The following is a 15,275-nucleotide window of genomic DNA, read 5'->3' on the forward strand; positions in this document are numbered from 1 at the left end:
ATCCCCTAAATCATGTCAGAAATAATTCCAGGGATGTTAGGCCCACTCTCAAAGTTTAGGAAATAAAGGCCTCAGAATAACAAACACTTCACTAAGAATTGGTTGAACTTTCAGATAGGTTTTTAATTTTTAAAAATGTTGAAATAGGAACATGCAAGGAAAGCTCCTCTCAGGATCCAAGCAGGGCTCGATAAATACTTGTGGGTTGATTATAATCTGATGCCCCAGAAATTTGCAGCTCCACATCCATGAGTACCTCAGCAGACAAGTCAAAATGAAAGGTTTCTATTTTTAACCTGCAGCTCAGAACTAAGACCATAGAAATGTCATTCTCCTTCCCTCCACTCTCTCACTTCCCCCTCCCCTCCGGGGATAGTTGCTGGGCTTTTTATGGCGGGGGGGGGGGGTGTCTAGATCTTTCCCAGACTAGATCTGAGTGGCCAAGTATCAGAAAACCTCAACCCATTCCGCTGAGTCCCTGAGGAGGGGAATGCAGCCATGATGATAAGGGTAGGACTTAACAAATGAGACCACCTGTAAAGCTGACTATAGGGCAGCCCAACCCAAGTGTCGGAGTTCATGGTCAAGGCTGGGGGTCACTAGGGGTAAAAGGGCCCTTGTCGCCTCTGAATGGCCACTACGGAAACCTCTGGCAGTGAAATTCCGGGCCAGGGTCCTCCTGCTGCCCCGCCTCTACAAGATGCAAGATACTAACTTTGGGCACTGAGGTCACTAAGCATGCCCCCAGCCCGCTTTCCTTTTGTTTTCAAGGCAGAGCCTCTTTTGAAGAGGTAACACTTGACCTCTCCTTCTGCTTTCTGCTTTTCTCCCTATTTGGGTCCAGCATCTCTCCAGCCCCACCTGGCTTAACACAGCCTTCAGACAGGCTTTGCGGGAGTCCCTTTACTCTGCCGCTCACCCACACAGACACACCTTTCGCGCTCCCATGCCAATACACATCATCCACTCATATGCTCACCTCCTGTGGCTTCCGAATCTCTCCACCACCGGTTCACTCCCGGGTGGGAAGGACCTGGGGCTGCAGAGATGCGCGTGGGTGGCACAAAACCAGTAAGCGGGTGCTCACTCCCCCTTATTGTCCTTGGAGGGACCACTGCCTGACCTTATAGGTGAGGCCCATTTCTTGAATCTACTGACTCTCCGGTTGAGATGAGGACCGCGGCACGGTGGCTGGGTTGGGGGAGTGGGGGTGGGTGGCTGATAGGGGAATACCTGCAGTTGGCATTCCTAGGCCGGTTACCTAGGGCTGTGATGGGCTAGATTGTCCTACCCACCTGCTGCGCTCTCTACTCTCCTGGTGTGTGTGTGTGTGTGTGTGTGTGTGTGTTTGTGTGTGTGTGGTGGCTGGGAGTAGTTTTTCCTCCATCTGTTAAGGGGATGGAAAAGCTATGTACCCACCCAATAACCCTTGCCTTAATCTCTTCTTCCCCCACTCCCAGTCCCCCCAAGCCCTAGATGCTAAGTCAGTGGCCCTGGGGAGCAGAATGGAGCAGCGTCCCTACAGAAAGAGGTGGGTGGGGATGGTAATAACGTTAAAAGCAGCAGCGATAACCTTAGTAGTTGAAGCTTCTCCAAGCTTCTCTCGAAGCTATTTCTCCAAGGCCTGGAGAGGTCTGGAACACTCCTGACCCGGTACGACTGCAAGTGGGCATTGAGTTCCCTTTGATGGGAGCAAAGGGCTTTTTTACTGCTACTTTTCAGTAAAAATCCAAAACCTGTTGCGGTGCCAACAAAACCGCTGCCCTAGAGCAGAGCCAGCTTCTGGATGCAGGCAGCCCTGGTGCACACTGCGCTGGATTTTTTGCTTTGTTTTGTCCTCTGGGCCCAGTGGGCCCACAGCGGTTAGTGTGGTTTCCTGAATCCTTTGGAGTTGGCTACTTCTGTCTGCCCACTGTCTCCAGCCCCCTTTTCCCTGGCCTGTCGCCTCCCCCCCCCCCATCCCACTACTCCCCGCACTTCTATGAATGGCGGATTTAATGAGCGCGGGTGCCGCACTGGCCGGTGGTTCTGAGGATGCTCTGACCTGTAGGGAGGGCGCGAAAGGTCAGACTCACGCAGGGCCGGACTCGGGCTCCTCCCAGGCCCACGCTGCTAGGATATTGATCCTGGGAGAAAGATAAACAGGAGAACTGGACATTCGGCCACGAATACTAATGAGCCAGGGTAGAGGTTTTAATTGCTGTGGACTTCCTTTTTCCAGTTAATCTTTACTGCAAACTTCTCTGGAGTCAGCCTGCCTTTTGTGTATTTCTCGTCCCTTCCTTTTAGTTTCGTGCGAAATGCTTAGGCGAAAGAGACTTGTTAGCTTTACTTTTTCTCCTTCTCAGTGTTCATAAGCGCTGCAAGAGCCGTCAAGAACAGTCCGTGTTCTCAGAGTGGCTCTGCTCACTAATTCTGGAAATGTAGGGGGATCCTATAAAATAAATTGCTTCAATATGGATTTGCCAAGCCTGTTTCTTGACTTCCTCAATCTTATTGTTTCGAAGACTTGTATGTTCTTGTTCTTAAACTTCTTCTTGACAGTTGCATCTTTTCTCTGGGCACCCAACCTCTTCATAGCTCCTCTCCAAACTGGTGCATTCTATCCCCCAAATGGTCTCATTTCTCAAGCCTGTAGGCTTTGGCACGGGCTTTACCAACCGCAGTGTCGGAGTTTTCCAGTGAAGCACTGAGTATAGGCAAGCTAATTCACCAGCTCTTGTGAATTTAGTGTTTTCTTTGGTACCTATGAGCAATGCTGAAACGTGAGACAGGAACCTAGGGGAATTTCAGAGGGACGTCTGCCTTCGTTTATTCTCGATGTATATATGATAATTTAGTTGTAACTGAGTTTTTAAACACAAAGGTATTTTGACCCCTCCCTCCAAATTGTATTAATAGATGGGAAATCTCATAAAACAGTTTGGCTGTGTGATTAAGAGAGGAAAAATGGAAACCCATTTCTGGGATAGGGTATATTAAAATGTGTTGAAATCTATGTGGGGGGGGGGAAGGATCAACTGTGCTAGAGCAATTTTGAGCATTATTCTAATTCTTAAAGTTTTGGACAAAATAATTTCATATCATTGTAATAGGTCCCAGCAGTGTACTCCCCTGAGGATTTTATTTCACTTACACTTTTTAGTCTAACTTTTTTTCTTCTCACAATGATTTATTATGTAGGTAATTTTAGGGGATACAGTTTACAGCTTGAATTATTAGACTGAACACCTCTGGCTGACACTACAACGCCTTTTTTTTTTTTTCCTCTGCCTGCAGCTGTGAGTCACAACCCCATTTTCATACCCAACCTCTGCACATTCCTTCACAATGTATACTTCCTTCTTGCAAAGATCAAACATGCTTTGGTCAAAGTGTTTATTTTAAAATGCAGGAAAATTAAAACTAAACACAGCTCTACTGTAAAATCCCCCAATGTATCATATTTTCCTCCTCCTGTGGCCACACAAAAAAGTAAGAATTTGCACCAGTTTCTGGAATCAAATTTTGAACTGAAGCACAGTCACATATAGACAGAGTTTTTTAAATTTTATTATGGAAGCATGTCAGAAAACCTCCCACTTTTGTTCATGATTGGATTCTGGGTTGGATGTCTTTAGATTTTACTTACTACTTTAAAAAAAATCATAAGCTAGAAAATAACTTATCATCAAGAAGAAGAAGAAGTTGGCAAACCTGTTTTATTCACCAAGCTATATATGCCTCATTCCTAGTTCACTTTCCGTCTTAGTTCTTGCCTTTTAATTATATCTTCCAGGAGGTAACTTTAAGGGAGGAGTATATTTTGAAGTATTTGCCAAATGAGAAACAAAAGGTCTCTTAGTTACTCAAAGCAAGTCCACAATTTCCAAATATCTCTGTAGGTCTCTGCTGTGTGTACATTTCCTTTTTTTTTCAAATTAAGGGAGAGAGAGAGAGAGAGAGAGAGAGAGAGAGAGAGAGAGAGAGAGAGAGAGAGAGAGAGAGAATATCAGTCTCTTTCAGTACTCAAATCATACAGAGTGAGGAGTTTTACCTGTGGGTTTTGGTGGACATGATGCCCTTCTGTAGTCTATCTGATTTGCTTTAAGCTCCGGCATATTCCCCAGTGAAGCACACTTAGACCCCAGCTACCTCCTCTCTGCAGCAGTTTACTGGGCTCTTCAACCACACATGTCTTTGAGTGCAGACATTTCTAGGCTGTTTTTAATCAAGTTTGGAAGACTGTGCCCAGGGGTGGACTCGGCTGAATGTCTGGGCGGCCGGCAGTAGGCTTGGCCACTGTGTTTTGAGACACAACAGCAAAGGATGGCATTGAAATAATCTTGTGTGGCAGACAAGCTTAAAATATATTGATCTCACTCACTCCCCTTACCTCTGAGCTAAAAGGCAAGCAAATTCCAAAAGAAAATTGGACATGATAATTCATTTACTAACTGGAGGCAAACCAAAAATATGTATGTACTTTGAAAACACGTTTTCCAAAATCTTTCATGTTAGCTGCTGCTTAGGATGAATGACAGTTAATTTTTTTCCAATATTTTATTGGTTAAAACTCTTTTTTAGGTGTCAGTAATAAGAAAATAACAATAAAAACATAACTTCTAGAAAAAATGGAAAGGTTAACAGAAATCTGTTTATTTGATCTTTTATTCTTTAAGTAGAGACAAATCATAATGCATATTTTTAACTGTAGAGGAATAAATAGAAATACTTAGTCTTCGTATCCTACTGCAGATCCTTTGTAAGGGTGGAGATTATGTACAACACAAAGAGTCTGATCATAGTTTACCTTCAAGGCAAGGTTCTTGCTTTTTCTTCCTTTGCTGGGCTTTCAAAGGCTCTGTTTAGTAAATATTTGCTGATTTGAAAAATCTCTTCAAATTAAAATACATCGAATATGCATCCCCTCTAAAACTTAACTTTAGCACCCCCAAAATATTTTTTCAAGTTGTAAATCACAGACTTTAAAAAAGTCCTTTTATATTTGGTATATTTGTGTATATGTAAAATAAAAAAAGTCAAACTTAAAATGTCTACTCTCCTGTCAAACTTATATATTTGAGAAACTAATTTTATAATATGCAATTTGAGGAAGAGGATTTCATTTCCATTTTTGAAATCCAAATAAAATAGCTTTAAAAATTAAATTTGGACACAGTGGGATGGAGCTATCAGTGAAAAGTCTTAAAGTACCACTTATATCTATACTACTATCCAACACACACACACACACACACACACACACACACTTTTAAAGAAAATGTTTCAAATGAAGAGATCAGTTACATTAGTCACCTGACTTCAAATTACTTTTTGGAAGAATCTAACAAGCTATTTTGTAAAAATAGCAAGAACATTGTCTAAAGTTACAGAATAACATTTTTTCTAAATTTTCATGCAATAACTTATTAATTCAGAAATGTAACAAATAAGTTATTTGGGCAAAATATCTCATCTAGTTTTAACTATAGATTTTTACATAGGATGCTATTGTAGCTTATATCAGTTCTCTCTCTCTCTCTCTCTCTCTCTCTCTCTCTCTCTCTCTCTCTCCCTCATGCAGTTGAACTGTTAGCAACCTACCATTCTCTTGTGTTCTCAACAATCTTGCAGCTGAAAAACCAAATATGCAGGTTAGAAAGCCTGTGGTTTTCTGCAGATGCCTGGAGGGTGTATAGCACTTTAGCTATCTTTTCTACTAAGTAATTTCAGAGTGAAATTAGCTTCATCATTTGCCTCTTTTTTTTCCTTTAAAGTTTGAAGTGCAAGAGACAGTAGGCATGTCGCTGAAATACCACCTATTTCTATGCTTCAAGTTTCACTCTCTGTTCAAAATGCCTTTAAAACAAACTTTAAATTCATTTTTAAGAGAGGATTTTCCAAGAAGTGCTTCCTTTCCTGCTGCTAGGCAGCGCTACTCCCCAACCTCTTGGCTGGAACCCTTGCTTTCGATTTGTTTGTTTCACACATTTCCCTAAAGAACCCGGATCTTTGAGCTGTTTAATTCTGCTTTTAAAATACTTTATTTCTGCCCTGCAGCCTTCCCCGAAACAAATTGTTATCGAAAATGGATCAGATTTGTTTCAACTGTGAGATCTGGATCAATAGTCACACGATACAAATCTTTAAAAAATTTTTTTTTCCCCTTTGGTGGAAGAAACCCACAAGTTTTTAATGTAAAGTAGGGCTGTTTGCATCTTCATCAAAAATAAAAAGTCGCAATTATGGCCTGAGTAAGCCTTTCTTTATTATTATTTTTAGCCTGCGTATCATTACCTAACTGGTATATGTTCTTCTGTCCAGCTCTTGATGATCTAGTTGAATCCTAGACATTGTGCCAAGAAGTGTATTTGAAGCAGATAAGTGCGTATAATACAAATGCGTTTTGTTAGACCTGATGGACGCTATTTTTCTTCTAATAGGTTTGTAGCAAACTAACACAATAACACAATGTATTCCTTTTCAAGGTACATTGTCGAAACAGGTCTATTAAGAGCGCGTTGAGCTATTTCTCGCTTCTATTGAACAGTCTGTTGCTCAAACACAACAGCCAACAAACGCCAGCTGCCTCAACAAAAGTAGAAACCTAACCCTTTTATGTAATGTTTTAGCAGAAAGGGTAGCTCTGTTTAATTAAAAACATTGATGGTCCAGTGAAACAATGGAAACTCAAGTTCAAGTGGTGTTCTATTGATTTAAGATGAGTTTTACTAGCTATGGGTATAATTCATTTTTCCCCAGCTCTCTCCTGTGTGAGGGGGTTCCTTCTTGGGGCATTATTTGGGTGAATAGAAAGACAGACACGGCTATTGCTTTAGAAACCTGATTAACAAACGTTGCTTTGAGGGTAAGGTGTTTAATTTATAAGTGCACCCCATATTTTTTGTCAGTTTATTCGCTGTGGGGAAGCTTTGAAAGTAGCTCCTCTCAGCAGGTTAAAAAGTGAAGTCTGCGTCCTGGCATTTAAATGTCTTTGTTATTGTGTCAAGCAAGTTGTTGAAAACTGCATGATCAGAATACTAAGGTTGGGCAGCTAAAGAGGCGTGTGTGTGTGTGTGTGTGTGTGTGTGTGTGTGTGTGTTCGCGTGCGCGCACGTGCGCCTCTGGGCACAGGACAGTGCGTGCGAGAACAATTATTTTCATCAGAGGCTGGTAGCTCGCGCCCGACTGCTCCTCTGTGCAGAACCGACGGCTTTCCAGCTTTCAACTCTGGAAGTGAGGCAAGACGGAATCCTCCATCACACTTCCTTCTGGGAGCCTTAGATGCTACCGCGGAGAGCCCGGCTCGCTCGAGGGCATCTAAACTGTCCTTTGACAGGGGGCATTCGAGAACCGAAAGGTTCTGGGTCCCGCGCACCTGAGCGGCGCAGCGCAGCGAGGGCGGGGGTTGGAGGAGGTCGGCGCTCGGCTGGAGGTGGGCGGGGCAGGTGCGCGGCTCCCTGCGGCCCGCGGGGTGCAGCCCAGCCTTCCCGCCCCGCCAGGAGGGCTCCGCGCTCCTTCCTCGCCCTACCGCGCTTCGCAGCTGCCGGACCCCAGGGACAGGGGAGCAAGCAACTCTCATCAACTCCCCAGGACTAAACAATGGCCAAGGCTGGGGCGCCCTACACGAGGCCCCAGGCTGGGCAGACTTGGTTTGCTTTCTGCAATGGGGCCTGGAAGTGAAGGCTTGTGGAGGGATGGTCAGACTCACTTCGAGCCTAAAGGCTTGCATTTTCATTGCTCCTGGCAGCTAGCGAGGCCACTTTGTCTGCGTTTCTGGGACCAAGCTCCAAGTGGGACAAGCCACATACAACCCTCTGAGGTTCACCCTGAAGACCAGAGAGCACAGGCATGGGTGAAGCCTGGAGCTTTGGAGTCTTTGTGAGGGCTTGTTGGGCCTACCGTCATGGTTAAAATCCAGGAGAACACTGCCAGAAGCAGACCAGAGATAGGGACTGTCCACATGGAACCCTCAGGCCCAGAATGAGTTATTTAAGCTGCTCCTGGTGTTTAAAGAGGTTTTTCAGTTTTAAAGAACGTTGTAAAAAAAAATATCAGCTCTTAAAAAAAAATGAGCTCTTCCTCATTACATGCTTCCCCACCCCTCAGCTAGACATGCACTGTTTCCTGAAACGAAGGAGTGTTTAAACGTGTCGTCTTTTAAAAAATAATACGAATTCATAAAGAGGAGGAGGAGGAGGAGGAGGAGGAGAAAGAGAAAATTTAACTGATACCTGAAGTATTCACCACGCCTTCATTTAACTGTAATGCAGCTGTTTTTAACTGTGGGCTCCCAGGGAAGAGACTTCTCTGAGGTCCTGGTACCTTACAGAGCTCTTTGCTTTCCGTTGGCTCCTTGTAGTCATCCCTAATTAGAAATGCCTCAGAGGAGCCTTTATCCAGCCCATAAAGGAAGATCAAGTGTCCGCACAGTATATATTAATATAGGGTCCATACTCAGTAATTTGGAATTGTGTTTCTTCTTTCAACTTTTTCCTTTATGTCCCCTTTTTCCCTTCAAACACTTGTTGCCTGTGACACTGCTCTGACCTTCGCTCCTCCTTTTCAGGATGTTAGGATGAATGCTTGCTTCTTCTGGCAAAAAGACAGTAGGAAAGATAAAGTGTGGGCTTTCATTTTAGATCTGGATTACCAAACCACTTACATTTCTGTATTCATTTTCTTTCCAGAAAAGCTTAAAAAAAAGTTTTTCCTGGCATTTTGAAAACTGAAGATAAGGGAGAAGCATTATCTTAAACTGAAAGGACATATTGTATGGAAGGTAGATTAAACGCTAGTGCTATTAACTCTCTTTTCTTAGAGAAGGGAAACTGGTCTAACTCAGTTTTAGTTTTGGTGTGATGTTTTTTTCATCTTGGTCATCATTCTGGGAAGGATTTCAGTGGGCATTCTATTTCTATCTGTTTTAAAATGTTTATACCAAAGGGAAATGTAGAAATTTTCAGTTATTAAAAATGATAGTATTCTTATAGAGTCAAAGTATTGATTTAAAACATCACAGAAGTATACCTATCTTCAGTGTAATATATTAGCAAAATGTGGCTATTTGAGGAACAACTTACTTTTCTAAGCAGTAATTTTTCCAATAGTCAGTTTAAAGCTTAGATATATTACTCTAATACCTTGACCATGTGGTTAAATTAGTCCCAGCTCTTGTTCTGTGTTTGTTACCAGTGTTCTTGCCCTGTTTCTTAACATGGCATCCAGTGCTGAAAAAACTCAAAACTTCTCTAGGGCATAAGATAGATAATGGTACCATACATTTTTAAATCTTATTTTCAGCTTTTAATTTTAATTTTGAGATAAGGTCTCACTTAGCCAAGGCTGGCCTGGAATTTGATAAGTAGGGTGTCCTTGAATTCCTGATCGTTTGCCTCTACCTTACAAGTGTTAAAGAGTTACAGGTGTATGCTACCAAACCCTGCTTTTCTTTAACTATTTACTTCCTTCTGTAGGCTTTGCCATGCCCTATTGTTACCTATCTGTGTGTACTATGATAGTGTCAGGGATGTTGTCCTTACTGTCTGACATCTCTAGTGTGCGATTATCTTCCCTGAACATAGCTGGTTACGACTGTGTTGGTACTGTGAAGATGCCAAGTGTTTGCAGTGTTCCTTGGTGCTTTTCTGTCACATATTCTGCCAGAAGATTCCAAAATGTATACTCTGTCACTAGTTTTGATACATTTTTTTTTTTTAAATTTAAAGTGTGATTTCTTCATGGAACACTAAAATTAAAGTACTTTTCACTAGAGAGAATTCCTAGAGTCAGAATCTAAGGTGCATTGCAGTTATTCTGTTGCAAGCATCAGGCTCTTTGTTTCTAGATTAACTATTAGCTCTTCTCTTTGCTCACGATATCCTGCAGAGGCTTTTGAGTCTCCCAGGTCCATGCAGCTCAGTGAATGTCTTCTTATCCTTACAGATTTGTTCAGGTATGGACTTGATTTACAGAAACAGCTTAGACTGTATAGGTGGGCACATCTGTAATTCCAATGTTTCTACGTTGAGAAGGGATATGGGGACAAGAGAATGGCCTTTTAAATTGGAATATAACATTTCCTGTGAAGACACAAACACGTGCCCGTTTACCCGTGATGGGTCCCAGCAACAGACTAAAGTGGAAATTCACTGAAGTCTAGTTTGGTGAGAGTAGTGGATTTGTTAGGCTTGCTTATAGAGAACACTCACGAGTGGCCACTTACAGATACACAGAGGACAGCTGTATCATTCACTACAAAGTCCTGCCCCATTATGGATGGTGTGGTGTTTGAATGACGGCCTTGGCTAAGTGACCCCATAGACTCATATGTTTCCATGTTTAGTCCCCAGTTGTTGAAGTATATAGGAAGGATTAAGAAGTGTGGCCTTGTTAGAGGAAGTATGGCCTTGTTTGAGGAGGTGTGTCATTAGGTGTGGGTTTCAAAAGCCCTGCCAGGCCCTCTATCTCTGACTTTGTTTGTCTCCGATTGTCTTTGTCTATCTCTGTGCCTGTATCTGTGTCTCTGTCTGTCTCTGTCTCTCTGCCTGCTGCCTACAGATGAGGATATAAAACACTCAGCTGCTGCTCCAGTACTGTGTCTGTCTCCTTCCTATCATGATGATAACAGACTAAATCTCCTGAACCGATAAGCCAGTCTCCAATTAAATGCTTTCTTTTGTAAGAGTTGCTTTGGTCATGGTATCTCTCCACAATAATAGAACATTAACTAAGGCAGATGGTAACCTCATCAAAACTTTATCACGGAGTTCCAGTTTTAATTACCCGTTCATTTTTCTTTTCATACAATATATTTTTTTAATTAGGATTTTTTTGGGGGGCAATCAAACCATGTGTTTATTAAGTGCCTGTTATGTGCTAAATATTTTTCATGGTACTTGGGACACAGCAGAGAATAAAACAAGGAACCCTGCCCTCATAGAGAGTTCGGTCTATCAACTGCACACTGCTGTGACCTTGGGCAAGTCACTGCACCCCTCTGCCCAGTAGACAGAGCTGGGTGTGGTACAGCTGCTGACCAGGACAGCACCCTGACCGACCACCCCAGACAGCAGAGAGGGCTGCAGGTCGATTTTTAATAATCAGGTACACTGAGGAGAACGGAGAGGAAGTAAGCAAGCTATAAAAGCTGCTGCTGCTGCTTAGTGGCAGCCTTGTTTGCCAGGTCCTTGGCCTTTTCTGTAGCTGCCAGTGCAGTCTCCTTTGCTTTCTCTTTGGCCTCTTTGGCTGTCTCAACAAGTTTTTTTTTGGAAGGGGCTTCACCTTGTAGCTTGGCCAGGATGTATTCAAAGCCCTTCATTGTCTTGGTCGCATTGCTTTTGAACGGGGCAAGACCAAATTCTTGGACAGCTCTGGAAACGCCAAATAAGCTAGATGAGACCCAGGCTTCCCGACGGATGGATTTCGGTCCAGCCGCTATTGTCAGGGTTCACACAGTAAATATATCGTTCCTCCACCACCAGCAGCCGGGTGTGGTTGATGTTCCAGGTGAAGGTGGTCATGGTCTGATTCTGTGGGTCTACAATAGAGTCCTCTAGGATGTACACTGAGTGAACAACATTGGTAGGAAAGATTTGCTCTGCCCAACGTAGCATCCTATTGGTCTTGGTCAAGAGTCCCCCGACTCTCCTGGTCTCCTCCTGGTGCACTCTGTTCGGTTAAGAAGTGTTTGCTGGGGGCTGGTGAGATGGCTCAGTGGGTAAGAACACCCGACTGCTCTTCCAAAGGTCCGGAGTTCAAATCCCAGCAACCACATGGTGGCTCACAACCATCCGTGATGAGATCTGACTCCCTCTTCTGGAGTGTCTGAAGACAACTACAGTGTACTTACATGTAATAAATAAATAAATAAATCTTAAAAAAAAAAAAAAAGAAGTGTTTGCTGTAGGGATTCAGGTACCGTTGCCAGAAGGCAGAGAGTACTTGGTCCCAGGAACTTCGGAGCACGCTCTGGCCTAGGAAATACTTCACCATCGTCCAGATCTGGGCAGGCTCAGCACCTGTGCAGCAGCAGGGTGAAGAGCCCGCAGTGGGGTAGGCACATGGCTAGGTACATGTTTGCCAGGCTCACAGCTCAATCAGCGCAGAGCGGTGCCCAGGTCCCTACTCTCGCCTCGAGGGGGCTATAGGACTCAGGATTTAATTTTTATTTTATGTACATTAGTGTTTTTCCCAGCATGTATGTCTGTGTGAGGGTGTTGGATCCCCTGGAACTGGAGCTACAGACAGTTGTGAGCTGCCATGTGGGTGTTGGGAACTGAACCCAGGTCCTCTGGAAGTGCTCTTAACCAATGAGTCATTGCTGTAGTTCCCTACTTTTTCATTTCTTACATACTCTAGCATGCAGCTGGGGCAGGGGAACAATAGCTAGAATCTCAGGTGAGGGTCTCCTGACCTTCCTCCTCTCCGTCTACTGGGGGGTGGGGGGTGGTGGTGTTTAATAGTTCCATTGTCTGTGCTGAAGGTCTAGCTACAACTGTATTGTTCTCCTCTAGTTGTCCGGTGCAAAGTTCAAGATAAGCATCACCTTATGCTGGGGGTAGGGGGGAACTGCTGTACAGCACTCCACTCCCTTTCTTTAGCGCTTACGTTCTGTCTACCTACTTGTTTCACAACATGTCCTGAGCCATGTTAAGAGGTAATGTGTTGTCCGTGATCATTATTTAAGCATTGGGCAGTCATGCTGCCTCAGCTATCGCTTGCCTTCAGCAGTTTAATCAGTTATGAGTGTGTCCATTGACAACTATCATCCGCTGCAACCACTTTTCCCACAAACAGGACCAACAATAACTGTACCCTATAGGTGTAAAGGCAGATGTTTAGGAGGCACATCACATCCATCCAACAAAACAACAGCAATTGCCTCCCCATGGGAGCCTCTGTGTGGGCATTAAATCCAATAAAAAAAGTTGCACCCAAAACAGTTCATACCACTATTGCCCTAGACAGCAAGCACATCTTGCCTTGAACTTGTATAGTGTACCACAAAGGGCCCACAGCTGAGTAGCTCTATAGGGACAATTCTGTCCTATAGGACAATTCTATAGGGACAGCTTGATATCCAGCACTTACAGAAGCTAACCATCAGGGAGGGAGCTCTTTCAGCTCAGTCATAGCTTTATTTCTTCTTACCCTGCAACTAAAACATTCAATGTCTTCAGTAGTTTTTTCCCCCTGTTGTGTTGTTGTTGTTGTTTTTTTTTTTGTTTTGTTTGAGACAAGGTCTTTCTAAATAGTCTTGACTGACCTAGAACTTGCTATGTAGACCAGGCTGGCTTCAATCTCACAGAGAAATATCTACCTGTCTTCCCAGTGTTCAGATTAAAGACGTGCACCACCATGTCTGGCAACGATTTGTTCTCATTATTTAGTTTTTGTATGCAACCAACAATAGTGTCAATAACCTTTTTTTTGGGGGGGGGTGTTGGGTCTCAGGGACCTCCCTGGACAACAACTCATAGGAAGGTTATCCATGGCTGGAACTAGGAATAACCTTAGGGCTTCTGGAAGTGCCCCACCCCAACCTATCTAGGACATCTTAAAAAAAACAAGCAAGCAAGCAAGCAAACAAACAAAAAACCCTCTTACTGAAATATTTCCTTGTCGTTAACTGTTCTCCAAATCTGCAAGGAACATCAGAGGCAAGCATGAAAACACCTTTCTTACAGCCTGTGTAGATCCATTGCTGTCCATTCCAACAAAGGGGACACTAAAAAGTAATGTCAGCAAGATCAGATGCAACCTGAAAAGATTTTATCCCTTTCTTTCTTTTTCTTTCCTTCCTCCCTCCATCCTTCCTTCCTTTTCCTTCTTTCCCTCCTTCCTTTTTCCTTCTTTCCTTTCCCTTCTTCCTCCTTTCCTCTTTCCTCCCTCCCTCCCTCCTTCCTTCCTCCCTTTCTTCTTCCTCCTTTCCTTCTTCCACCCTTTCTCCCTTCTTCCTTCCTTCTTTCCTTCCTTCTTCCTTCCTTCTTTCTCCCTCTGTTCCCTTTTCTTTTCCCTCCCTCCCTCCCTCCCTCCCTCCCTCCCTCCCTCCCTCCCTCTCTCTTCCTTCCTCCTATCCTCCTTCCTTTGTTCCTTCATTCCTTCCATTCTTTCTTTTTCATTTTTGGTTATTTTTTTTTAAAGATTTATTTATTTATTATATGTAAGTACACTGTAGCTGTCTTCAGACACTCCAGAAAAGGGAGTCAGATCTCCTTACAGATGGTTGTGAGCCACCATGTGGTTGCTGGGATTTGAACTCTGGACCTTCGGAAGAGCAGTCGGGTGCTCTTACCCACTGAGCCATCTCACCAGCCCCATTTTTGGTTATTTTTAACTAGGGTCTTCCTGTGTAGCCTTGGGTGGCCTGGTATTCAATATGTAGACCAGCCTGGCCTGCAACTCATAGATATCTGCCTGCTTTTGCCTCTTGAGTGCTAGGATTAAAGGTGTACAAGCACCATAACTGTCAATTGTTCCCTTAAAAGAGTGGCAGATGTTGGGTATAGCCGTCTGGAGGTACTATTTCAGGTAGTGTTCTGTAGCCCACAGTCATTTTTCTCGACCCACACTGTTCTCTTATCCTGTTTTGTCTCCACAGGGCTGCCAGGCATCTTCCCACCTCCGATGGATTTAGTGCACAGGGTCCTGTATGTACTTGCCACTGAGTTGGCTTCTTGCACCTGACGGGTTCTAGGCTGTACTGTCATTGCCTCTCTTTTAGCCATAACTTGCTTATATAAGAACTCCAGTCTGAAAGGCTTAAGTCCAACGTGGTGAGACGAATGAAGCTTATTGGACTTCCTTACAGCTCATGGGTGAGAGGCTAATTACAGGAGCATGAATGACTTCAAAATAGTTACACCCCTAAAAAGTCCCACCTCATCATGGGAACTGTCATGTAGTTGAACTTCTAATTAGCTTTCAGTTGTCTGTTTGTTTGTTTCGAGACAGGGTCTAATCAAGCAGCCCTGGTTTGCCCTGTAACTTACTATGTAGACCAGGCTGGCCTTGTATCATAGAGAGCCTCCTGCCCCCCTGGATCCAAAATGCTGAGCTTAAAGGACAGCGTGAGGTGTTCATTCTCTCATTCTACCAGGTGGGTCCTGGGAATTGAAGTCAGGTCATAAGGCTTGATAGCAAGTGCTGAGCTCTCTCATTAGCTCGATTTCTTTTCTTCTTATACTTTCATTTATCTTTATTTGACATGTATGGTGGGTTTTTTTTTTTTTGCCTGCATATATTTGTGTAAACTATGTGTGTGCCTGTGGAGGCCAGAGACCATTGAGACC

The 15,275-nt window shown here is 43.6% G+C and overlaps 1 pseudogene; it reads right to left on the minus strand.

Moving 5' to 3' along the window:
- Positions 1 to 11,122: 11,122 nt before the first annotated feature.
- LOC110309014 (PRELI domain-containing protein 1, mitochondrial pseudogene) lies at positions 11,123 to 11,976 on the minus strand (annotated as a pseudogene).
- Between the last annotated feature and the right edge of the window lie 3,299 nt (positions 11,977 to 15,275).

The sequence above is a fragment of the Mus caroli genome, unplaced genomic scaffold (assembly GCF_978045245.1).
Source record: "Mus caroli unplaced genomic scaffold, Mus_caroli_1 scaffold_12, whole genome shotgun sequence".
Taxonomy (NCBI): Eukaryota; Metazoa; Chordata; class Mammalia; order Rodentia; family Muridae; genus Mus; species Mus caroli.